Below are 26,755 nucleotides of genomic sequence, written 5' to 3' on the forward strand. Positions count from 1 at the left end.
CTCATCCATCTAATATCTCAGAGATCGTATACCGGGCTTGGTGCTATCAGACCCATACGATTTCTACTCGAGTCTCGCTCTAATCGAATTCTCTCAGAGAACTCTTTCTCTCTCAATCCGAACGACCCTAGATAGGGATTTGACTGAGCAAGAACACATGAGATATTCTTCTAATGACACCGAAAGTGGATGATCCTCTATCGATACTTAATAGCCCTCGTAAGGTTAAGTACCACTCCTGATGACCAATTGTGCTAGATCTAGGACATCCAAACATATAAGTCCGATATCAAAGAGTGAAGCACTCATACAAGATATCTTTGGTATCTCAAGTCTAAGGACCGGATACACCATTGAGACTATAAAATCATTGTTTGATAATAAGGCATCATCAACCATCCAGCATTCCGTAAGCGGATCAATCAGTAAACTTATTCTTCAATGAGCACCTGTACTATATCCCTAGTATCCCCACACGAGCACCTATGAGACCAACTACATCCATCATATGGATGAGTATACAACACTTCAGTCTGTCCGGTTATCTCGATGTCCCTCTCGAGTAACCTATGATCGGGATTATTTAGGATTTGTGTTTAAAGGCGAATCAGTCTCATTATCGTGATCTCATCACGATCCGATTCTTATTGCACAGATCCAAGGATATCACTATATATATGTATATATATATATATATATATATATATATATATATATATGTATGTATATATGTATATATGTATATATGTATGTATATATATATATGTATATATATATATGTATATATATATATGTATATATATATATGTATATATATATATGTATATATATATATATATATACAACAAGCAATATAAAGTGATAAATGTTAAAATATAATAAGCAAAAAGACTGCATGTCAAGTTACATGTGCCACTATCATATTCTCACGTGTGGTGAGTTTTTGTCCTGATGATAATGTTAGGATCAAGAGTTGGCACTAAGAGGGGGGGGGGTGAATTAGTGCAGTGGATAAAAATATCGGTTTCGAAAAATCTTTTCGTATGTTGAAAACTGAACTCGGAAATACTTAACTTTGAAGGCAAAGTAAGAGTGTAAAGATAGCTTGAAGGCAATAAACAATTAAAGAGGTTTGCAGTAAAGATAAATTGCTCAAAGAAATGTAAATCAGATTTTTAGAGTGGTTCGATCAATGTGACCTACATCCACTTTCAGCTTCCTCCTCCGACGAGGTCACCAGCGTCCACTGGAGGCCTTCCTTCAATAGGCGAAGGCCAATCACCTTTTACACGCCTCTTCTCCCTTTATCGGGTTTTGGACATAACCCTTACAAGCACTCACTCTCCTCTCTAAACAGAATTCTAACACTTAGACCAAAGGAGGATTCTCATAAGAGATTTCTACAGTGATTCATTACTTTTAAACCCTTTGTGCTTGTGTGTTTTAACTAGGGATTAGAGGGTATTTATAGGCCTAAAACTTTCCCATCCCGGGTTCCCCGGTACCATCGCCTAGTGTCAGTATGACACTGACATTGCCCTGGGTGGTGGTCTGGCGGTACCACTACCTGGGGGGCAGTGCTGGGTGGTACCACTACTTGGCACCCTATTAGCGATGGTACAACCACCCAGACTGTCGTACCACCACCTGACACATTCTCGAAGACTGTGCCACGATGGTGAGACTTCTTGGGGCACTGTTTGGGCATCTTATTGGGCCCAACATAGTTCTTATATGGGCCTAGCTAGCCCCTAATTGGGTTGGCCCAAATTCAAGCCTAATTATGTACTAACTACGAAATCCTAAGACATTTTCTAAGCTAAACAAGTCCCTATGTCTATTCTTCCAGTGAGCTTCCAGCGAACTTCCGATGATCTCTCGGCAATGTTCCAGTCCTTGGTGCAATTCCGCTCTCCTTGGCCCGATGCCCGACGTTCGAAGCATTCTATCGTCCAATATCCTAACGTGATCTCCTCCGATGCAATGTCAATTCCTCCTGCGTCAACTGTCTAATCCTGATCGAGTAGACCTGCATCACTCAAAATGCAATTAAACATCTAAACACAATCAATTAGTTTCATCATCAAAATCTGAGATTCAACAATCTCCCCCTTTTTGATGATGACAACTAATTGATGACTAACGGAGTTAACCTTAACTCCCCGGAGTTTAACCAAACTCCCCCTATCAATATGTCATTGATAGAACACTTGGATTATCCCAAATCCAAGTAACATTCATCACATGTTATGAAAAACATTTAAACCATCATGCAAATATATATAAAATATTCAATTCAATGCATGAAGTCATCAATATACTTCTCCCCCTATGTCATCAACAAAAAGGAGAAGTAGCTCTAGCTATTTTAAAATATATTCAAGTTTTTATAACATGAAGTTAGATTTTCATCACAACATATAAGCACAAAAGCATACCAAGATTCTTAAGTTCAATCATGGCAATTCAACACTTGAATTTTTGTGCAAGATTGCACTTTGCTTTTCTTTGCAAGTAACAATATTTATGATGTTTGATATAGCAAATTTCTTCATTACAATTATCGAGCTAGCAAATTCTTCATTCAAGTGTGCAAGCTAGCAATAACTTTCTCCCCCTTTGTCAATGTCAAAAAGAAGGAGAGGAACCAATGATTTAGAACTTTACATCAATCAATATTTCAATCATCACATGATGCATACAAGACAATAATGCAAAGAAATCATTTCATGAAGGATATCAATGTGAAAATTTACCAAAGATCATATGATACAATCGCAAATCATGATATCATTATGCGATACATCATGAGATGATAATTTATCATATCAATGAAAGATATCAATTGTTGAACATGATATGATAATAGTCTCAAAAATTTTAATTTGCGATACATGTGAGACATTGCGATACACTAAAAAATTTAATACGATGCTTTTAAGGATATCAACATATTTTTTATACAAAGCATGACAAGAGCAATTTTGTTACAAGTTTTCTAAGTTTTGCACTTTTTGCTTCTTTCGATAGGCAAGATCTTTCTTCTCTTTTTGAGAAGTGCAAGCTTGCAAGTTTTACTTCCTTAGCATACTAGGAAGTTTACTTTCATTTTCAATGCACAAGCTAGCAAAACCTTCTCCCCCTTTATCAAAGTCAAAAAGAAAGGGAGGATTCAATGGCTAAAAATTTCAACCATTCAACAAGCTAAATATGCAAAGAATTCATGAAATATATCAATAAGGATCAATTCATGAATACCAAAGATATGATTCATGGTTCATTAAAATTCTTTTTAACAAGTTCACGATCAAGATTCATATAATTCATAATAAAGCAAATTGATGTACAATCATCACATAAGGCATACAAGGCAAAGAAATCTTGTTATTTCTATATTATGAAATATATGATATCAAGGCTCATGATTCATTTGAAAAGATATAGCACAAAGAGCAACTTGAAACATTCTTATCAAGATCACATTTTAAAATATTCCAAGTATCAAGTGTTTAGAAATAAAAAGTTCAATACATTGTATGAAAAAAAATATATATAATATCAAGTTTTATCATCATGCAATGTAGCAATTAAAGATTTGCAAGTTTAGCATTTTTGTTTTTCTTGAGATAGCAACTGTTTGCTTCTTTACAAGCTAGCAATTTTTACGATATGCAAGTTTTACTACATACAAGCTAGCAAATTTAAAGATTTGCAAGTTAGCATATTTGCTTTTCTTTACGATGTGCATGATAGCATTTCTTTGTAATGTTCAAGATAGCAAATTGTACATTATGCTAGCTAACAAATTAAAGATGTTCAAGAAAGCAAGCTCTTTCTTCTCTTTTGAGAAGTGTCATTTTTGCTTCCTTAGTAAAATGCCAATCTAGCAAGGGACAATGTTTTACATGAAGCAAGCAAGCAATTTGGCAAGTGTTACATTTGCATTTCTCTTTAGATGTGCAAGAAAGTAAGCAAGTTTTTACATTTTCTTGACTTGTGCAAGCTAGCTAATTTCTTTTTGAGATGACCCTTTACATCAATTCAAGATAGCACATTAGCAACTCTTTCTCCCCCTTTATCATTGGCAAAAGGAAAGGAAGATTCAAGTCATGAATATCAAAATAATAATTTTATCACGAATATTTCATCATTGCGTGCATCATTATCATACATTAAAGTATTGCATACATAATACCAAATCATCATATATATTTTTAAAATATATAAACTCATCATTATATGCATGATTCCAAATCATCATTTATATTATTTCAATCATTTTTTCAATCATCACTATAACTCATCATGCACAAAATGTAAAATTATCTAACATGATACAAACATTTATTTTCAAAATATTTTTCACTATTTTCATGTATGATAATAAAGTATTCATGATACCGAACATTAAATCAACATTTTTAAGTATTTATCACTTCATGATTGTTGGTACCAAACATTTATCATTTAAAGTATTCATGATACACATCATATGCAATACATAACATACATCATCATAATAAAAAAAACATATGCATCATTCCAAATCATAAACATTTCAAATCATCATGGTATTAATCTATCAAATTGCATCCTGCCATGCATGATCATAACTTGTTCCCATTTTATCATTGTAAATAAGAAAGAATAAGGGAAGAACAAAATAGTGCATAATATTTCAATTATTTCAAGGCATATAAGCCATAAATCCAATGGCATCATGTCATGAAAGATAAGACCTCTTGAATTACAAAAGACATGATTCATTTTATCAAATATCTTCTTTAAATAAAATATCAAGAAAAATCATAGGAGTACAAAGAAGAGATCTTGTTTTAAAAGAAAATCAAGTAATAAACCCAAGAAATCAAGATCATAATTTGAATACAAACTCATTCAAATTCAAATCATCAAATTCATCAAAATCTCAACATTACTTTCAAGAGATTCAAAATGGTATATATAGATTTATCATAAGAAACATCAAGATCAATAGGATAGAGAAAAATAAATTTTCAAGGAAAAAATATTTTCCTCTTTTAGTTGTTTCAATTCATATGATTTTATTTCACTTATACCAAATAAAAACATGTATCATGTTTAAAACCGAAAGTGTAAGATTTATTACAACAAAGATTAATAAGGCACTTTCATTATGGTAAAAATCAATAATCCATAAATCACAAGATTCATCATACATAATTTCAAAATTTATTAAGCATGATCATTATGCATGACACTAAAACATAGTTTCAAAATGTTTAATATTTTCATTACATCATTATGCAATGGTTTCATTGAACACAATTTTGAATGATTCTTATAGATAACTAAAACTTTTTTAGTTTTAATTTATGTGATTGACTTTATATTAGCATGCTCAAGTTTTGTTCTTATGTCAAAAACATACATCATGTTTGAAAACCAAAGACAAAGTTCATAAAAAAATCATCAAGCCTTCCATATAAAAACCATGCATCGAAATTGAAAGTCAATATGGAAATTATCAAAATACACATTCTTGCTTCTGAAGCACATATAATTATTTAAATCTAACATTTTATTCTATTAATATAAAACATACAATTTTCAAGAAAAATAATTATTCAAAAAAAAGAGAAAATGCATCATGGAAAACATCAAATAATTTCAAAATAATTCAAGAGAGTTGAGTTACTTACCTTGTAGTCAAAGCCCGTCAAAGCCCAATTCGCCATTTCACCTTTGGAAGTTCTTGATTCATCCTTGGGTGCCTTCCTCTTCTTTGGCCTCTTCCTCCGTTCAGGTTCATTATTTATTTTAGATTTTTTTTTAATGAACTTATTAAGATTTAGTATTCGAAGTTCAAATTCATCATTGTCCTCATCACTTGAGCCATTGCTCAAGTGGTATTCATTTATCCGGAGTTCCAAATCCTTCCTGTTCTTTGGAAGATGGTTCAAGTGTTCATCGGGTTCAAAATGTTCCAAAAGTGTCATTTCATAGGTCATTAATGACCCGATTAATTCTTCTAATGGAAAATCATTTAAATTTTTTGTCTCTTGTATTGGGTTATTTTAGGATCCCAACTTTTTGGAAGGGATCTTAAGATCTTACTTATGAGATCAAAATTCGAAAAAGATTTACCAAGAACTCTTAGATTATTGACGACATCCGTGAAACGGGTGTACATGTCGCCTATAGTCTCGCTTGGTTACATTCGAAAAAACTCAAAATCATGCAATAAAATGTTAACTTTCAAGCCTTTGACTCTACTAGTTCCCTCGTGCGTGATTTCAAGTGTTCGCCAAATATCAAAAGCTGTTTCGCACGTTGAAATCCGATTGAACTCATTTTTATCCAAAGCGCAAAATAAGGCATTCATAGCCTTTGCGTTTAAAGAAAAATACTTCTTCTCCAAATCCGACCATTCATTCATCGGTTTAGAGGGAAGTTGAAAATCGTTTTCAACGATATTCCATAAATCCAAATTCATAGAAATCAAGAAAACTATCATTCAAGTTTTCCAATAAGTGTAGTCTAATCCGTTAAACAATGGTAGACGAACAATCGATAAGCCCTCTTGAAAGCCATAAAGAGCCATTTCTCTCGGTTGTAAATCCGAAATGAGAAATACCGTGCTCTGATACTAATTGTTAGGATCGGAGCGGCACTAAGAGGGGGGGGGGGGGTGAATTAGTGTAGCGGATTAAAACGTCGGTTTTGGAAAATCTTTCGTACGATAAAAATCGAACTCGGAAGTACTTAACTTGAAAGCATATTCGTAAAGGTGTGCAGCAAAAGTAATGAGGAAGTAAAGCACATATGAAGGTTTTCAGTAAGGTAAATAGCAATAAGTAAATACAATACAGAGAACAAGCCAATTTAAAGTGGTTCGATCAAAATGACCTACATCCACTTGCGAAGCCTTCTTCAATGAGGCTCCCAACTTCCACTAGCAAATCACTTTGAAGGGGAAGGACAAATACCCCTCTTACAACCTTTTTACAAATGGTTCACACTCTTACAAATCTTCAACGAAAAGGAAGGAGGTGAACACTCAAGCAATTGAAAACAAGGCTTGCCAAAAACTTTACAAAGGCTTTTGTCTCAATCTAATGCTTTTCAAAGGTTGTAATCTCAACTGAGAATTGAGGGGTATTTATAGGCCTCAAGAGGATTCAAATTTGGGCTCCAAATTTTGAATTCTCTTGGGTTTCCGAGGCTGGCGGTGCCACCGCCTGACCTCTCGGGTGTTGGGTGGTGCCACCGCTCAGTCCAACGGTGCCACCGCTCAGTTCTCGGGTTCTAGGCGGTGCCACCGCCTACACTATTTCAGCTCACTGGTTGGGCTCCAAACTTGGCCCAAACCAGTCCGAACTCGGGCCCAATTGGCCCCTACTTGGGTTATAGGATTAACACCTAATCCTAAACCTAATTAATGTACTAACTACGAATTTAAAGACATTTCCTAAGCTTTTACAAAGTCCGCAAGTCAAGACCTTTTCCAGCGAGCTTCCGATGAACTTCCGGCGGTCTTCCGACGAACTCTCGGAAACCATTCTGCGGACTCCCGGCAAGCTCCTAGACTTCATGATTTGATCTTGGCGAGTTCCAACAAGCTTATTCGGCAAGCTCCGATCTTTCTCGGTGAGCTCCGCGAACTTCCAACGAACCTTCCGGCGAGCTTCCGAAAAACCCTTCGGCAAGCTCCCTACTCATTCTTGGCTAGTTCCGACAGCATTCCCGACGAACCTTCGGACTTCCGTCGAACTCTCGAACTCGCAACAAATCCTTTGCGCTTGACTTCGACACTTTGTTTCACTTTATGTTTTCGTCATTATCGTAGTTAATCCTGCACACACAAGCCAAAACTCTACTCCGATCTAGACAATTATTATAACGCGAATTGACATTCTATTGCCCGGCACGTCATTGGTTGGCGCTTCTTCCGATTCTTCAGCGCATCGTCCTCTCTTACGGCTTGTTGCCCAATCGGCGGTTGACCTCCGCAACCCTGATATCCTTGGCGCAATTCTGCTCTCCTTGGCCCGATGCCCGACGTTTGAAGCCTTCTGTCGTCCAATATCCTGACGTGATCTCCTCCGATGCAACGTCAATTCCTCCTACGTCAACTGTCTAATCTTGATCGAGTAGACCTGCATCACTCAAAATACAGTTAAACATCTAAACACAATCAATTAGTTTCATCATCAAAATCCGAGATTCAACAGATTGGTAGTACCATCACCTGGGGTGCAGTGCTGGGTAGTACCACTGCCTAGATTGCAGTACCACTGCCTGACACAATCTCGAAGACTGTGCCACAACGGTGAGACTTCTTGGGATACTATTTGGGCTTTTTATTGGGCCCAACATAGTTCTTACATAGGCCTAGTTGGCCCCTAATTGGGTTGGCCCAATCCAAGCCCAATTACGTGCTAACTACGAAATCCTAAGACATTTGCTAAGCTAAACAAGTCCCTATGTCTATTCTTCCGGCGAGCTTTCGACGAACTTCCGACGATCTCTCGGCAATGTTCCGACGGACTCCCGGCAAGCTCTTGGACTTCATGACGATCTTCTTAGTGAGTTCCAACGAGCTTCTCTGGCAAGCTCCGAGACTTCTCGGTTGGTTCCTCCAGAACTTCCGACGAACGTTCGGACTTCCGACGAACTCTCAAACTTTCAATGAAGTCGCGTCCTTGACTCCGGGACTTCATTTTGCTTCATGTCTTGCTATCGTAGTTAATACTACACATGTAAAACATACTTCGATCTAGACAATTAATACTAAGCATTAATCAAGTTGTCCGGCATGTCATTGGTCCCTTGACGCTTCATCCGATTCTTCGGTGCATCGTCCTCTCTTGTATCCTATTACCCAATCGGCTAGTTGACTCCGCAACTCCGATATCCTTGGCGCAATATCTGCTCTTCTTGGCCCAATTCCCGAATCCATGGCCTGAAGCATTCTGTTGATACGTCGACCGATCCACCAGTCCGACGTCCAATCTTCTGACATGTTCCACTAGCCCAACATGATTTTTTCTGCTTTAATTGTCTCATCCCGATCGAAGCATCCCGTGTCACTCAAAATGCAGATTAAAACATAAATACTTATCGATTGGTTTCATCATCAAAGCTCGAGATTCAACAATCTCCTCCTTTTTGATGATGACAACCAATCGACAATGGAATTAACCTTAACTCCTAAAGTTTCAACAAACTCCTCCTATAAATATGTCGTATTGATAGAGACTCTTGGATTCAAAAATCCAAGCAAACATGTCATGATCAAATCATGTATGACATCAACATACTTCTCTCCCTTTGTCATCAACAAAAAGGAGAAGTTCCAACTATCATGTGTTTAAGATATAAATTCAATACATTATATGAAAAACATAATATCCATTTTTATCATCATGCAAGCTAGCAAAAATTTAGAGTTTATGCAAGTTTGTAACTTTTGTTAGATGTGTAAGTTTAGCATTTTTGCTTCTTGAGATAGGCAAGATGACACTTCTTTGTAGTGTTCAATATAGCAAGTTCTACATCATGCAAGCTAGCAAATTTGAGATATTCAAGAAAGCAATACTTGCTTCGTGAAATATGCAAGTTTTACAACATACAAGCTAGCAAATTTAAAGATATGCAAGTTGGCATATTTGCTTTTCTTTACGATGTGCAAGATAGCATATTTTTGCATCTTCTTAAGATTTCAAGCAAGCAATTCTTGGTGATGTTCAAGATAGCAATTTCTTCTCTTTTGAGAAGTACAATTTTTGTTTTCTTCTTGAATTATGTGAGCTAGCAAATTTACTTTATAGCAAGTTTTGCTCCCCCTTTATCATTATCAAAAAGAAGGGAAGACCCTTTACATCAATTTTCAATTTATGACAAAGGTAAGTATCAATCTTATTTGTGCATCATTATATTTTCAAATTAAAACATGCACAAATTCAAAAACCTTACATTTCATTTTTATACCGAATAAATCAATTATCATTATATCATACATATTAAGCATTTATCAACATTTTGATCATGATGCCAAACATTCATCATTTAAAGCATTCATGATACAAATCATATGCATCACATATATCATCACAATAAAAATCATAAATATTACATGCATCATTCCAAATCATCATTCTTGAGTATCATTTTAGAAAATGATAATTATTGATTTTCACTTAATTTCAAAAAATTATAGTGTTGCATGCATTGTTATTATCTAAGGGAAAACTCATAGTGTTGCATGCATCATTCCAAAACATTTCAAGCCATACAAGCCATAAATACAAGGAAATCATGTCATGAAAGATAAGACTATGTGAATACCAAAAGACATGATTCATAAATAATTTTTTTAATAAAATGTAAGAAGTCGTGGTGAACGATCTTGATTTACATAAAGTTTCAAAACATAATTATCAAGATCATGGTTAGTTTTATAGATCTCCTCTTTAGTAAATGGTAAAAGGAGACATAGGAATACAAAGAAGAGATCATGATAAAAAAAATCTCAAATAATTTCAAGAGAACAAGATCATGATTTGAATAAAACTCATTCAAATTCAAATCGTCAAATCAAAATCATTTCAAGAGATTCATACAAATCAATAAGATAGAGAAAAAGAATTTTTAAGAACAATGCTTTTCTCTTTTTTGTTGTTTAAATTTATGTGATTTATTTCATTTATGCCAAATAAAAATGTGCATCAACGTTTAGGATTGAAAAATGAATTTCGTTATAAAAACCATCAAGACCAATAAATCACAAAAATTATCATGTATAACTTTAAAATCTCATGCATAAAATTGTCAAATCATGGTATCAAAACTTTAATATTTTCATTACAACATCAAGCAAGGTTTCATTGAACATAATTTTGAATGATTCTTATAGATATCTAAAACTTCTTTAGTTTTAATTTATATGATTAACTTTATATTAGCATGCTCAATTTTTTATTCTTATGTCAAAACCATACATCATGTTTGAAAAATAAAGACATGGTTCATAAAAAAAATATCAAGCCTTCTATACAAAAACCATGCATCATCTATGAAAAACAACATGGAAACATCAAAATACACATTCTTGCTTCTCAAGCACATATATAAGATTAATCTTACTATGTGAACAATCATTAGATTTATATCTAACATTTTATTACATTAACATAAGATATGTAATTTTCATTATCATTTTCAAAATTTACTTAGAAGGATAAGCACGATTCCTAATTTTTTTACATTTTCATTACATTATGTAATTTTAAAAAAATTTATAAACTAAATAAAAAAGAAAATGCATCATGGAAAGCATCAAGTAATTTCAAAATATATTAGAGGGATTTTGATTACCTCATTGTTGAAAGCGGTTAAGGCATAGTTTGCCACCTCGCCTTTCTTAATTTTCTCCTTGTTTTCGGAGGAGCTCGATTCATCCCACTTTGTATTCTTTTTGCATTCAAAGCAAGTAGGTTCATTCTTTTTAAGTTTATTTTTGTTCTTCAATTCTTGTTTCATAAACTTTTTAAATTTCATAATGAGTTCAAGTTCACCTTCCTGTTCTTTGGAAGGTGGTTTTATTCATCATGTTCATCATGTGCATTATGCATCATTTCATATGTCATCAATGAACCGATTAGTTCTTCAAGTGAAAAAATATTTAAATCTTTTGTTTCTTGTATTGCAGTTACTTTTGAATCCCAAGTTTTAGAAAGTGAGCGTAAAACTTTACTAACAATCTCAAAATTCGAAAAAGTTCTACCAAATGTACTACCAAATACTTTTAGACTATTGATGACATCTGTAAAATGGGTGTACATATCTCCAATAGTCTTTCTTGGTTCTATACAAAACATCTCAAAATCATACATCAAAAAAATTACTTTAGAATCTTTTACACTACTTGTGCCTTCGTGTGTGATTCCAATCTTTCATTGGAAGAGAAGACCTTTTAAAGCCGGATTCGACAATGTGCCATAAATTCAAATCCAAAGAAAGCAAGAAAACTCTCATTCAAGTTTTCCAATAAGTTTAGTCCATCCCATTGAAAAAGGGAGGATAAATGAGAGAGTGACCCTCTTGAAAGCCAAAAAGAGTCATTTTTATTTGGATGTTAAATCAAATGAGAAATAATCAGGCTCTGATACCAATTGTTAGGATCAAGAGTTGGCACTAAGAGGGGGGGTGAATTAGAGCAATGGATAAAAATCACGTCTTCAAAAACTTCATTGCGATAAAACTGTTTTCGACGAAAAACCGATTTCAAAACTTAACTTGAAAGCATGTTCGTAAAGGTGTGCAGCAAAAGTAATGAGGAAGTAAAGCACATATAGAGGTTTGTAGTAAGGTAAATAACAATAAGTAAATGCAAACCAGAGTTTTAGAGTGGTTAGGTCAACATGACCTACATCCACTTTCAGCTTCCTCCTCAAACGAGGTAACCGGCATCCACTAGAGGCATTCCTTCAATAGGCAAAGGCCAATCACCTTTTACACCCCTCTTCTCCTTTTACCAGGTTTAGGAGATAATCCTTACAAGCACTCACACTCCTCTCTTACAGATTTCTAACACTTAGAGTAGAGGAGGGAATTCTAAAGAGATTGCAGTAGCGTTTCTTTACTTTTAAACTCTCTGTGCTTGTATGCTTTAATCAGGGATGAGAGGGATATTTATAGGCTTCAAGTTGATTTAAACTTGGAGCCTAAAAATATCTCATCCTAGGTTCCTCGGGCATGGACGGTACTGTTGGGAAATCATGGGGGTGACATCACATGCGCAGCGGAAGAACAAGAAAACAAAATCCCCGATTCCCAAAAAGATGTTCGTCGTCGTGCGAAGATTGGTACGCAAAAATCTGCGAAACATGAAACTACGTATAAAGTAGATTGTGTTACCTAGGGAGATCGTATATCCCTATTTCCTTGCAGATCCTTAGGAGAGGGTGAAGGAGGTCAAGCGTACTCCTCTCTAGCGGTGATCCACACAGCAGGGTTGCGACGACGCTCCTCAAAACTCCAAGCTTGCTCTGAGGTGGAGAGGGAGAGGAGAATAGGAAAGGCAAGCAAAGGCTCTAGCCTATGAGGCTCTGAATCCCTCCTATTTATAGAGGTCCCCTGTCAAACCCTAATGGGTCCTCCCCTAGTGGGTATTGGATCTGCATCCAATAAGACAAGGGCTCCGTCGGATATCTCATATCCGAACCTCTACTCATCGCAATCCCTACCATATGTGTGTGACCCTCTAGGCCCAATATCGAGCTGGCCGTGAGTCATACCTGTCAGAACTCCTTCTAACTCAGTGAATTATTATCTCTGTAATAATTCACTCGACTCATCGACTACGGACGTACTAGGCCACTACGCCGTAGTCCCCAGACGATACAGGGGAATCCAATCCATTGGACCTGTCTGTCCTCAGTTACCGTGTACCTATAATCCCTCATCCATCTAATATCCCAGAGACCGTATATCGAGCATGGTGTTGTCAGATCCATACGGTTTCTACTGGAGTCTCGCTCTAATCGGATTCTCCCGGAGAACTCTTTCTCTCTCAACCCGAATGACCCTGGCCAGGGATTTGTCTGAACAAGTGTTAGGATCGAGAGCACTAAGAGGGGGGGGGGGGGGGGGGGGTGAATTAGTGCAGCGAAAATCTTTCAGCGATTAAAAAACGAAAGCTGCGTTCGTTTGATAAAAACTATTTTGATGCAAAAGCCGATTCTAAGAATACTTATGATTAAGTGCAGTTTATGTCTAAACACAGTTTGCGTCTAAGCGCAGTTTACGCAGTTTACGTCTAAATGCAGATTGTGTATAAGCGCAGTTTGCGTCTAAGCGCAGTTTGCGTCTAAGATCAGATTGCGTCTAAGCGCAGTGCAGTTTGCGTCTAAACGTAGTTTTACGTCTAAACACAGTTTTATGTCTAAACGTAGTTTTACGTCTAAACGCAGTTTGCGTCTAAACGCAGTTTTATGTCTAAACGTAGTTTTACGTCTAAACGTAGTTTGCGTCTAAACGCAGTTTTACGTCTAAACGTAGTTTTACGTTTAAAAGTAGTTTACGTCTAAAACACAGTTTTACGTCTAAACACAGTTTGCGCAATTTACGTCTAAACGCAGTTTTAAAGGGATCTGAACTTAGAAACTTCGTTCGTAAAAGCGCAGAAGACAGTTTTGCAGAATCAAAACGTAAACGTAAACTGTAATGTATGAAAACACTGATTTACGTCTGAATGCAGATTCGGAAAGATCAGCACTTAGAAACTTGTTCGTAAAGGCGCAGAGAGCAGTAGCTATGTAGGAGGTTTGCAGTAATGATAAAGTGCTCAAAATAAACGCAAACCAGAGATTTAGAGTGGTTCGGTCAGTCTTGACCTACTCCACTTTTGGCTTCCTCCACCGACGTCAACTAGAGGCCTTCCTTCAAAAGGCGAAGGCCAACTGCCCTTTTACAGATTCACTCCTTTTGATGGGCTCAGGAGACAACCCTTACAGGACCTTTCTCTCCTCTCTTTACAACTCAAGACTTGAAGAACAGAAAGAGGAGAACTTTAGGACTTTACACAAATTTGAGCTCTTAGAATCACAGAAAAGATCAAGAATTTGGTGTAGGTCTGTATCTTTTCAGTGCTGAATGGGTGGGGTATTTATAGGCCCCAACCCAATTCAAATTTGGAGCTCAAAACGATCAAATTCCGAAATTCTGGGATCAGGCGGTTGCACCTCCTGACTGGAGAGGTTGCACCGCCTGGCAGAGCTCGAAGACTGAGCCCAGGCGGTTGCACCTCTGTGTCAGGGGCGGTTGCACCTCTTGACTGAGGCGGTTGCACCTCTCTGCCAGAGCTCGAAGACTGAGCTCAGGCGGTGCCACCTCTCTGTCAGGGAGGTTGCACCGCCCAGTCTAGCTCGAAGACTGAGCTCAGGCGGTGCCACCTCCTGGCCTAGGCGGTTGTACCTCTTGGTGCAATCAGGGTCCAAATGGTTAGCTCCATTCGGCCCAATTTCAGTCTTTCAGGGGCCCAATTGCCCCAAGATTAAGCTAATGGGATCACCTCCCATTTTCCAACTTAATCAACATGCTAACTATGATTAGATCTAAGACAATTTCTGTAGCTTTGCTTCGGTGCGTCAATCGCTTCTTCCGGCGAGTTTCCAGCGAACTTCCGTCGATCATCCGATGAACCTTCGGTGATGCTCCTGCGGACTTCCGGCAAACTCCTGGACTTTGCGACGATCCACTTGGTGAGTTCCGACGAGCTTCACTTGGCAAGCTTCTGGACTTCTCGGATCTGTTCTTGCAGAACCTCCGACGACCGTCCGAACTTCCGTCGAACTCTCGAACTCCCAACGTGATCATGAACTTGACTCCGGCGCAACTCCTACTGCATGTCTTACTTTCATCGTAGTTAATCCTGCACACTTAAAACAAAAACTTCGATCGAGACAATTAATCCTAAGCAATTAACCAAGTTGTCCGGCATGTCATTGGTCCCTCGACGCTTCGTCCGATTCTTCGGCGCATCGTCCTTTCCTGCAGCTTATTGCCCAATCGGCCAGTTGACTCCGCAACTCCGATATCCTTGGCACAATACCTGCTCTTCTTGGCCCGATGCCCGAGTCCACGACCCGAAGCCTTCTGTCGATACGTCAACCGATCCACCGGCCCGACGTCCAATCTTCTGACATGTTCCTCCGGCACAACATGATGTTCCTGCTTTAATTGTCTCATCCTAATCGAAGCACCCTGCGTCACTCAAAACGCAGATTAAATCATAAACATATATCAAGGAGTTTCATCATCAAAATACGAGATTCAACAACAAGAACACATGGGATATTCCTCTCATAACGCCGAGAGTGGACGATCCTCTATCGACACTCAATAGCCCTCGTAAGGTAGACTACCACTCCCAATGACCAGCTGTACTAGATCTGGGATAGCCAAACCTATAAGTCTGGTATCAAAGAGTGGAGCACTCATACAGGACATCCTTGGTGTCTCAAGTCTAAGGACCAAATACACCACTAGGACTACAGAATCGCTGTCTAACAATAAGGCATCATCAACCATCCAACATTCCATAAGCGGATCAATCAGTGAACTCATTCTCCAATGAGCACCTGTATTGTATCCCTAGTGTCCCTACACGAGCAGCTATGAGACCAGCTGCATCCATCATATGGATGGGTATACAGCACACCAATCTATCCGGTTATCACGATGTCCCTCTCGAGTAACCTATGACCGGGATCATTTAGGATATGTGTTTAAAGGTGAATCGATCTCATTATCGTAATCTCATCACGATCCGATTCCCATTGCACAAATCCAAGGACATCACAATATATATATATATGCACATATGCAATAGTTATAAAGTGATATACGCCAACATATAATAAGCAAAAATATTTTGTATCAAGTCACATGTGCCATCACTCACGTGATTGGCTTGCTGGGCACCTATGACTAGCAATCTCCCACTTGACCTAAAGCCAATCACTTATGTGTCTGATCCCCATCAGACCCCTGTGACGCTCAAAGACAAAATGAGACAACGGCTTTGTAAGTGGATCTGCAATGTTATCTTCGGATGGAACTCTTTCCACTGCTACATCTCCTCGCGTTACGATCTCTCTGATAAGCTGGAACCTCCTCAGAACACTTCTGATGAGACCCGGGTTCCCTTATTTGAGTAATCGTCCCATAGTTGTCGCAATATAAGGAAATCGGCTCCTCGCTACCCGGCATGACTCCCAAATTTGTAATGAACTTCTTCAACCAGACTCCCTCCTTTGCTACATCTAATACAACAATGTACTCCGCCTCTGTGGTCGAGTCAGCAGTGGTATCTTGCTTGGAACTCTTCCAGCACACTGCTCCTCCATTCAAGGTGTACACATACCCTGAATTCGACTTGCTATCATCGACATTAGATTGAAAACTTGAGTCAGTGTAGCCTTCAACCTTAAGGCTATTACCTCCATAGTAAAAGATCATTAGTCCTTCTTAAGTACTTAAGGATACACTTTACTGCTTTCCAGTGCTCCAAGCATGGATCCGCCTGATACCTGCTCGTGACACTCAGAGCATGCGCTATATCAGGCCTAGTACATAGCATGGCATCCATGTTAGACCCTATTGCTGAGGCATAAGGTATCATATTTATGTTCGCCCTTTCTTCTGGAGTCTTTGGGGACATACTCGTAGAAAGCGATATCTCATGTCTCATCGGTATGAGACCTCTCTTGGAATTTTCTATGCCAAACTTTTTGACAATGGTTTCTATGTACCTGGACTGGGACAAGCCAAGCATCCTCTTGGATCTATCTCTATAGATTCTAATCCCCAAGATATAGGATGCTTCCCCTAAGTCTTTCATGGAGAAATGTCTAGATAACCAAGCCTTTATTATGGATAGCATTCCTACGTCATTCCCAATGATCAGGATGTCATCCACATATAACACCAAAAGGTGATAATGCTCCCACTTACCTTCCTGTACACACAAGGCTCATCTTCATTCTTAACGAAGTCATAAGATCTGATTACCTCATCAAATCTTATGTTCCAACTTCGGGAAGCTTGCTTTAGTCCATAAATGGATCTAAGCAACCTACACACCTTATCTGGGCAGTTCTTGGACATGAATCCCTTAGGTTGCATCATATACATCTCCTCCTCAAGGTTCCCATTGAGGAATGCGGTTTTCACATCCATCTGCCAGATCTCATAATCATGATGTGCTATAATAACCAATAGAATTCTGATGGATTTTAGCATTGCTACGGGTGAGAAGGTTTCGTCGTAGTCAACACCTTGCCTTTGACGATACCCCTTAGCCACTAGCCTTGCTTTATAGGTCTCTACCTTTCATCGACTCCGATCTTTTTCTTAAAGATCCACTTGCAACCGATGGGTACAATACCTTCGGGCGCATCAACTAGGTTCCAAACCTTATTGGAGTACATAGAATCCATCTCAGAATTCATGGCTTCTTGCCACTTCCCGGAGTCTATACTCATAATAGCCTCCTCGTGGGTCTGAGGATCAATATCCTCAACATCCTCTCCTCTAATATGTCTCACATATCCTTCAGGAGGATGTGATATCAGACCTGCGTAAAGTTGAAACTTGTGTATTAGGTACCTGAACAGACTTGGGCTGTAGAGTGGTGCTTGAGCTTGGTTCTCCAACCTCGCTCAACTCTATCATTCTCCCACTATCTCCACCAAGAATGTGTTCCTTCTCAAGGAACACTGCTCTCTTAGCTACAAAGACCTTTTGATCCTCGAGATGATAGAAATAATACCCACAAGTTTCCTTGGGGTATCCCACAAATTTGCATCGCTCTGTCCTTGATTCTAACTTATCGGGGTTATGCCTTTTAACGTGGGTAGGGCAGCCCCAAATCTTAACAACCTTAAGATCAGGCTTCTTCCCTTTCCATATCTCATATGGTGTAGACACTACCGACTTAGTTGGAACTCTGTTCAGAAGGTAAGCTGCGGTCTCTAGGCCATATCCCTAGAATAAGATGGGTAGGTCAGCGAAACTCATCATGGACCGTACCATATCTAATAACGTACGATTTCTCCTTTCAGAGACACCATTGAGCTGAGGTGTGTAAGGAGGTGTCCATTGGGATAATATCCCATGGTCCTTGAGGAACTGAGTAAACTTTGTACTTAAGTACTCACCTCCTCGATCTGATCGAAGAGTTTTGATACTCTTTCCAATCTGGTTCTCTACCTCATTCTTATACTCTTTGAATTTCTCAAAAGCCTCGGACTTGTACTTCATTAAGTACACATATCCATACCTTGAGAAAACATCAATAAATGTAATGAAGTAGGAGTAACCTCCAATGGCATGAGTTGACATGGGTCCACATACATCACTATGCATGAGTTCCAACAGCTGAGTGGCTCTCTCTCCAGTTCCACTAAATGGAGAGTTGGTCCATTTTCCACGAAGGCAAGGCTCGCAAGTTGCATATGACACATAGTCAAATGGATCTAGATATCCATCATTTAGCAACTTTTGAATCATTCCCTCATGGATATGACCTAGCCTACAATGCCATAGGTATACACTGTTCACTTCATCTCGTTTCCTCTTAGACACATTTACATTCATGATATGTGGAGTAGTGTCTAACATAAATAAACCATTATGCAATGTTCCTTTCGTGATGATCTTATCATCTAATAATATCGAACAACCATTGTTCTCAAAAACAAATTTATATCCACTAACTGTTAAACATGAAATGGAGATAATGTTTTTGATAATGTTTTTGATAATAGAAGGAACAAAATAGCTCCACTAGGCAGATGTAGGGAGACCTCGCCAATAGCTAATACAGCAACTTTTGCTCCATTACCCATCTTGAGGTCCATCTCGCCTCTCTCTAGTCTCCTAGGCCTTGCCAGAACCTACAACGAATTGCATATATGATAAGCACTACCGGTATCCAATACCCATGTGTTATCATAAGAGTCTGACAAATGGAGACTAATCATGAATGTACCTGAAGCTTCATCAAGCTTTTGTTTCGCCCTTTCTGCAAGGTACTCTTTGCAGTTCCTCTTCCAGTGCCCATCTTTACCACAGAGGAAGCATTAGCCTTTGTCCTTTACTGGGTCTTTCTTAGCAACTTTTGCTTTACCTGGTCTGCCCTTGCCCTTTCCCTTCTTAAGGGACCTTTCTGCTTTCCTTTTCTTTCTGGTCTCACTAGTGTAGAGAATTGGCTTCTCTTTCTTAATAGTACTCTCTGCCTCCCTCAACATATTGAGGAGCTCTGGGAGAGTCACCTCAAGCTTGTTCATATTAAAATGAACTGTGAAAAGGAATCTGGTAGGGACTGAAGCACAATGTCCACACACAAGTTATCCTCTAGGACCATTTCTAGACCTGTGAGTTTCTCTATCCACTCAATCATCTTTAGGACATGGTTCTGAACCGGTGTCCCCTCAGTCATCCTAGCGCGGAAAAGGCTCTTGGATATCTCATATCGTTGAGTCCTTCCTTGTTCCTCAAACAATTTGCGAACATGTAGGAGAATGGATCTGGCATCCATCTTTTCATGTTGTCTCTGTAACTCAGGAGTCATAGAGCCCAACATATAACACTAAGCAAGAGTGGAGTCATCAATGTACTTCACGTAGCGAGCGATCTCATCCTCGTTTGCCCCTTCTTCGGGCGTAGGTATCACTGTATCAAGGACGTACACGATTTTCTCCGCTGTGAGAACAATTCTCAAGTTACGGAGCCAATCCGTATAATTTGGACCAGTGAGGCGGTTGACATCAAGTATGCCACGTAAGGGATTTGAAAGCGACATTTTCTGAAAATAAAGATGCAGTAGAAATGAATAACATGCAGATTTTGCAAGAAATAAACTATCAAGATATGGACTTCTATCTTAATATGCTCCCACTATTTTACTGACGAGTCACGCGACACCCTCAGCACGTGAAACGAAAGTCTCCGGCAGACTTCTAGTGGGGATCAGGATCCAATCAACGTCTTAGTGTAACCTCGAGGGACTCGACCAATCACACTAAGCCTAAAAGGTAGGCAACTCTTGCCGATCACAACTCCTTGTGATTCCCATCCTATTCGGCCTCCGAATCACCATGGCCTCGAGGGACTCGACCAACCATGATGCTCGGTTAAGTCAACACCTTCGTTACAAGATGAGTCTGATTTGATGATATACCCTCGAGGGACTCGACCAAGCATACCATGCCCTCAGGTCACCGGTGACATCTCTATGTTGTAAGCAAGATAGCGAATCGCGATATAGGTGAGTCTCGAGGGACTCGACCAACTCAACCTACACCGGGAATCGGTTCCTACTCATAACGATGGAAGGCCACGTGGGTCAATCTAATTGCCTCACGTTTACCGACTTAATATTATCGAGAGATATTTCTATGATTTGGTCTCCTAATATGACATGTCACACATATACATATTTAATATATATCTACATCACATGCAAATATATATACATATCTAGTATGTGTATAAGCAATCACACCAGATGATCATGGACCACAACTTAATATGATTAGGCCCGAGCCAGTAGGCCTAATCACTCACATCAAGATCTATGTGTGCAACGGTGCATCTCCATGCCCTATGATCGCCCATCTCGTCCTCGTCGGTTCCGTCGACATCTTGATGCATCTCCATGCATCACGATCGTCCGTCTCGTGGGTCCCGCTATCGCATCCACGCTCCCGCTGCGCCTCCTCATGTGATTACAACTTAATCTTAGGCATGCAGGCCCGATAATAAACGAGAAATATAATGGAGGCTCGCAGACCTCAATAATAATAATCACAAGTACACACATCACACGGTCCATGATCATCCATCCACACATCATACATCACATGTATAAATAATCATCATCATGTAGGACTACTAGATAATAATAAAAATAATAATCAACTAAACCTTTTAATTAATTAATATTTTCTGAAATCAGGGACATGTAGGGAATTTCTGAATTTATAGGGGTATTTTCGTAATTTAGACAAAAGATAGAAACTGAAATTTCTCAAATTCCGAGGGGCAAAACTGTCTTTTGCCCGAAAACCCTAATGCCCTTTCCCCCTTACGCTGCTGCCGCCGTCGCCATCCTGCCGGCGGCGGCATGCAGGCGGCGGCGATGCCGCTGCGTGTGGGCGCCCCCTTCGGGCGCCGCTGCCTCCGTAGGCGGTGCTGTCCCTCCGGGCGGCCGCCCCTGTGGGGGGGGGGTTTCGCCCGCGGGAGCAGCGGCGGCAGGCGCCGCTGCCCTGCGGCATCTCACCCCGCGGGAGAAGCGGCCGCAGGCGCCTCTGCCCGCGGGCTGCCAGCCCCGCCGGATGCAAGCCTGCTGCAAGCAGGCCGCCGACCGGCTGCTGCAGACGCAGCCCTTGTGCTGCCCGCCTTCGGCTGTGCTGCACGCACGCAGATCGAGGGCAGCAACTGTTGCTGCCCTTGTTTTTGCGTCAACGATTTTGACGTCAAAATTCTTCCTAAACACAACACACGTAGTTCAAAACCAATCATTCGCACGAACAACCTGGCTCTAATACCACTGTTGGGAAATCATGGGGGCGACATCACATGCGCAGCGGAAGAACAAGAAAACAAAATCCTCGATTCCCAAAAAGATGTTCGTCGTCGTGCGAAGATTGGTACGCAAAAATCCGAGAAACATGAAACTGCGTATAAAGTAGATTGTGTTACCTAGGGAGATCGTATATCCCTATTTCCTTGCAGATCCTTAGGAGAGGGTGAAGGAGGTCAAGCGTCCTCCTCTCTAGCGGTGATCCACACAGCAGGGTTGCGACGACGCTCCTCAAAACTCCAGGCTTACTCTGAGGTGGAGAGGGAGAGGAGAATAGGAAAGGCAAGTAAAGGCTCTAGTCTATGAGGCTCTGAATCCCTCCTATTTATAGAGGTCCCCTGTCAAACCCTAATGGGTCCTCCCCTAGTGGGTATTGGATCTGCATCCAATAAGACAAGGGCTCCGTCGGATATCTCATATCCGAACCTCTACTCATCGCAATCCCTACCATATGTGTGTGACCCTCTAGGCCCAATATCGAGCTGGCCGTGAGTCATACCTGTCAGAACTCCTTCTAACTCAGTGAATTATTATCTCTGTAATAATTCACTCGACTCATCGACTACGGACGTACTAGGCCACTACGCCGTAGTCCCCAGACGATACAGGGGAATCCAATCCATTGGACCTGTCTGTCCTCAGTTACCGTGTACCTGTAATCCCTCATCCATCTAATATCCCAGAGATCGTATATCGAGCATGGTGTTGTCAGACCCATACGGTTTCTACTCGAGTCTCGCTCTAATCGGATTCTCCCGGAGAACTCTTTCTCTCTCAACCCGAATGACCCTGGCCAGGGATTTGTCTGAACAAGAACACATGGGATATTCCTCTCATGACGCCGAGAGTGGACGATCCTCTATCGACACTCAATAGCCCTCGTAAGGTCGACTACCACTCCCAATGACCAACTGTACTAGATCTGGGACAGCCAAACCTATAAGTCTGGTATCAAAGAGTGGAGCACTCATACAGGACATCCTTGGTGTCTCAAGTCTAAGGACCAGATACACCACTAGGACTACGGAATCGCTGTCTGACAATAAGGCATCATCAACCATCCAGCATTCCGTAAGCAGATCAATCAGTGAACTCATTCTCCAATGAGCACCTGTACTGTATTCCTAGTGTCCCTACACGAGCAGCTATGAGACCAGCTGCATCCATCATATGGACGAGTATACAGCACACCAGTCTATCCGGTTATCACGATGTCCCTCTCGAGTAACCTATGACCGGGATCATTTAGGATATGTGTTTAAAGGTGAATCGATCTCATTATCGTGATCTCATCACAATCCGATTCCCATTGCACAAATCCAAGGACATCACAATATATATATGCACATATGCAATAGTTATAAAGTGATATACGCCAAAATATAATAAGCAAAAAGATTCTGTATCAAGTCACATGTGCCATCACTCACGTGATTGGCTTGCTGGGCACTTATGACTAGCAGGTACCATCGCCTGCGCTGGGCAGTTCCACCGCCCAGTGTCAGTCTGATGCTAACACTGCCCTAGGCGGTACCATCGCCCAGGTTTGATGGCACCACCACCTGGGGCACAGTGTTGGGTGGTACCACCATCCAGACTAGCGGTACCACCGCTTGGCACCTTGCCAGCGGTGGTACAACTGCCCAGACTAACGGTACCACTGCTTGACATAGTCTCGATGACTGTGCCATGCTTGTGATATTTCTTAGGACACTATTTGGGCTTCTTATTGGGCCCAACACAGTTCTTACATGGGCCTAGCTGGCCCCTAATTGGATTGGCTCAATCCAAGCCTAATTACTTGCTAACTATGAAATCCTAAGACATTTGCTAAGCTAAACAAGTCCCTATGTCTATTCTTCCGGTGAGCTTCCGGCGATCTTCCGGCGAACTTCCGACGATCTTTCGGCAATGTTCCGGTGGACTCCTAACAAGCTCCTAGACTTCACGACGATCTTCTTGGCGAGTTCCAACGAGCTTCTTTGGCAAGCTCCGAGACTTCTCGGTTGGTTCCTCCAGAACTTCCGACGAACGTTTGGACTTCTGATGAACTTTGGAACTCCCAACGAAGTCGCATCATTGACTCCGGGACTTCATTTTGCTTCATGTCTTGCTATCATAGTTAATTCTACACATATAAAACATACTTCGATCTAGACAATTAATATTAAGCATTAATCAAGTTATCCGGCTTGTCATTGGTCCCTCGACGCTTCGTCCGATTCTTCGACGCATCGTCCTCTCTTACGGCCTATTGCCCAAAATGACTCCGCAACTCCGATATCCTTGGCACAATATCCGCTCTTCTTAGCTTGATGCTCGAATCCATGGCCTAAAGCCTTCTGTCGATACGTCGATTGATCCACCTATCCGATATCCAATCTTTTGACGTGTTCCACCAGCCCAATATGATTTTTCCTGCTTTAACTGTCTCATCCTGATCGAAGCATCCTGCGTCACTTAAAATGCAGATTAAAACATAAACACTTATCGATTGGTTTCATCATCAAAATCTAAGATTCAACACACTCTTCTTGGCTCGATGCCTAAATCCACGGCCCGAAGCCTTCTATCGATACATCGACCGATCCACCGCTTCGACATCCAATCTTCTGACATGTTTTCCGCTGGCACAACATGATTCTTTCTACTTTAATTGTCTCATCTTGATCGAAGCATCCAGCGTCACTTAGAATGCAGATTAAAATATAAACACTTATCGATTGGTTTCATCATCAAAATCTGAGATTCAATAATCTCCCTCTTTTTGATGATGACAACCAATCGACGACGTAGTTAACCTTAACTCTCGGAGTTTAAACAAACTCCCCCTATCAATATGCCATATTGATAGGAACTCTTAGATTCAAAAATTCAAGCAACATGTCATGATCAAATCATGCATGACATCAACATACTTCTCCCACTTTGTTATCAATAAAAAAGAGAAGTTTCACTTTCTAAGTGTTTGAGATATCAAAGTTCAAATCGTTGCATGAAAAACATAATATCAAGTTTTATCATCATGCAATTTGTAAGCTTAGAACATTTGGCAAGTGTTACATCATGCAAGCTATCAATAATTTTACAACATTTTAAAACATGCAAGCTAGCAATTTTTAGATGTTCAAGAAAGCAACTCTTGCTTCTTAAAATATGCAAGTTTTACAACATACAAGCTAGCAAATATAAAGATATGCAAGTTGGCATATTTGCTTTTTTTTGCGATGTGCAATATAGTATATTTTTGCATCTTCTTGAGATTTCAAGCTAGCAATTCTTGGTGATGTTCAAGATAGCAATTTCTTCTCTTTTGAGAAGTGTAATTTTTGCTTTCTTCTTGAATTGTGCGGGCTAGCAAATTTGCTTTCTAGTACATTTTGCTCCCCTTTTGTTATTGTCAAAAAGAAGGGAAGACCCTTTATATCAAATTTTAAATTATGATAAAGGTAAATAGCATAGATGAAAATTCAAGTCATGAATTTTAAAATAATTATTTTATCATGAATATTTCATCATTGCATGCATCATTATTATAAGTTAAAGTATTGCATATATAATACCAAATCATCATTTATAATTACATCAATATTCCAATCATTATTTCAATCTACACATCATAAGAACAATAAATTTGCACTATAGACAATCTCATGTTTTATCATTCAAGCTAGCATATATTTTTGTTCTCTTTTGCAATGTATGAGCTAACAATTTTCTTTTTCTTTTATAACAGTGATTCAATCATATCATGATAAATAAATCATAATTACAAAGGAGTATTGAATCATAAAAAAAATCAATTTATGCATAAAATGTTCCAAGCATCAAGGTACATTTTCTCAAATTATGGATATCGAAGAATCAAGAGAAAACAACTTACGATTCATTTTGAAAAATATTCTCTTTGATAAAACGAGAGAATCATGATTAACAATCTTGGTTTACATAAAGTTTCAAAAACATAATTATCAAGATCATGAATACTAAAAGACCATGAACCATTCCGACAAATCTCTTTTTAAATAGAAAACAATCTTGATTCATTCAATAGAAAATTTAAATTATAATTACAAGAAATCAAGATAAAACTCATTCAAATTCAAATCAACAAAATCATCAAAATCTCAATATTACTTTCTAGAGATTCATAAAAAGATGATCAAATAGATTCATCAAAGTCAATAAGATAGAGAAAAGATTTTTCAAGAAAAATGCTTTTCTCTTTTTAATTATTTCAATTCATGTGATTTACTTCATTTAAGCATGTCTTTTTTTTAATGCCAAATAAAAATATGCATCAACATTTAGAATTGAAAAATAAATTTCATTATAAAAGCCATTCATCTTGCTTATAACCAAAAAAGCCACTTTTATTATCGTAAAAATCAATAATCTATAAATCTCAAGAATCATCATGCATAATTTTGAAATTTATTAGGCATGATCATTATGTATCATTACATTATTTCATCAAACTTAAAGCATTTTCAATCAAGTTCATTGTAGTCATCCATTTTTCTTTTTAGGTGAATCTAACTTTTAATGCTTAGTTTCCATACAAAAGCCATGCATCATTTTTAAAATCGAAAGGCAATATGAAAATCATTAAGATATATATTA

Source organism: Musa acuminata, chromosome BXJ3-11 (assembly GCF_036884655.1).
Source record: "Musa acuminata AAA Group cultivar baxijiao chromosome BXJ3-11, Cavendish_Baxijiao_AAA, whole genome shotgun sequence".
NCBI lineage: Eukaryota > Viridiplantae > Streptophyta > Magnoliopsida > Zingiberales > Musaceae > Musa > Musa acuminata.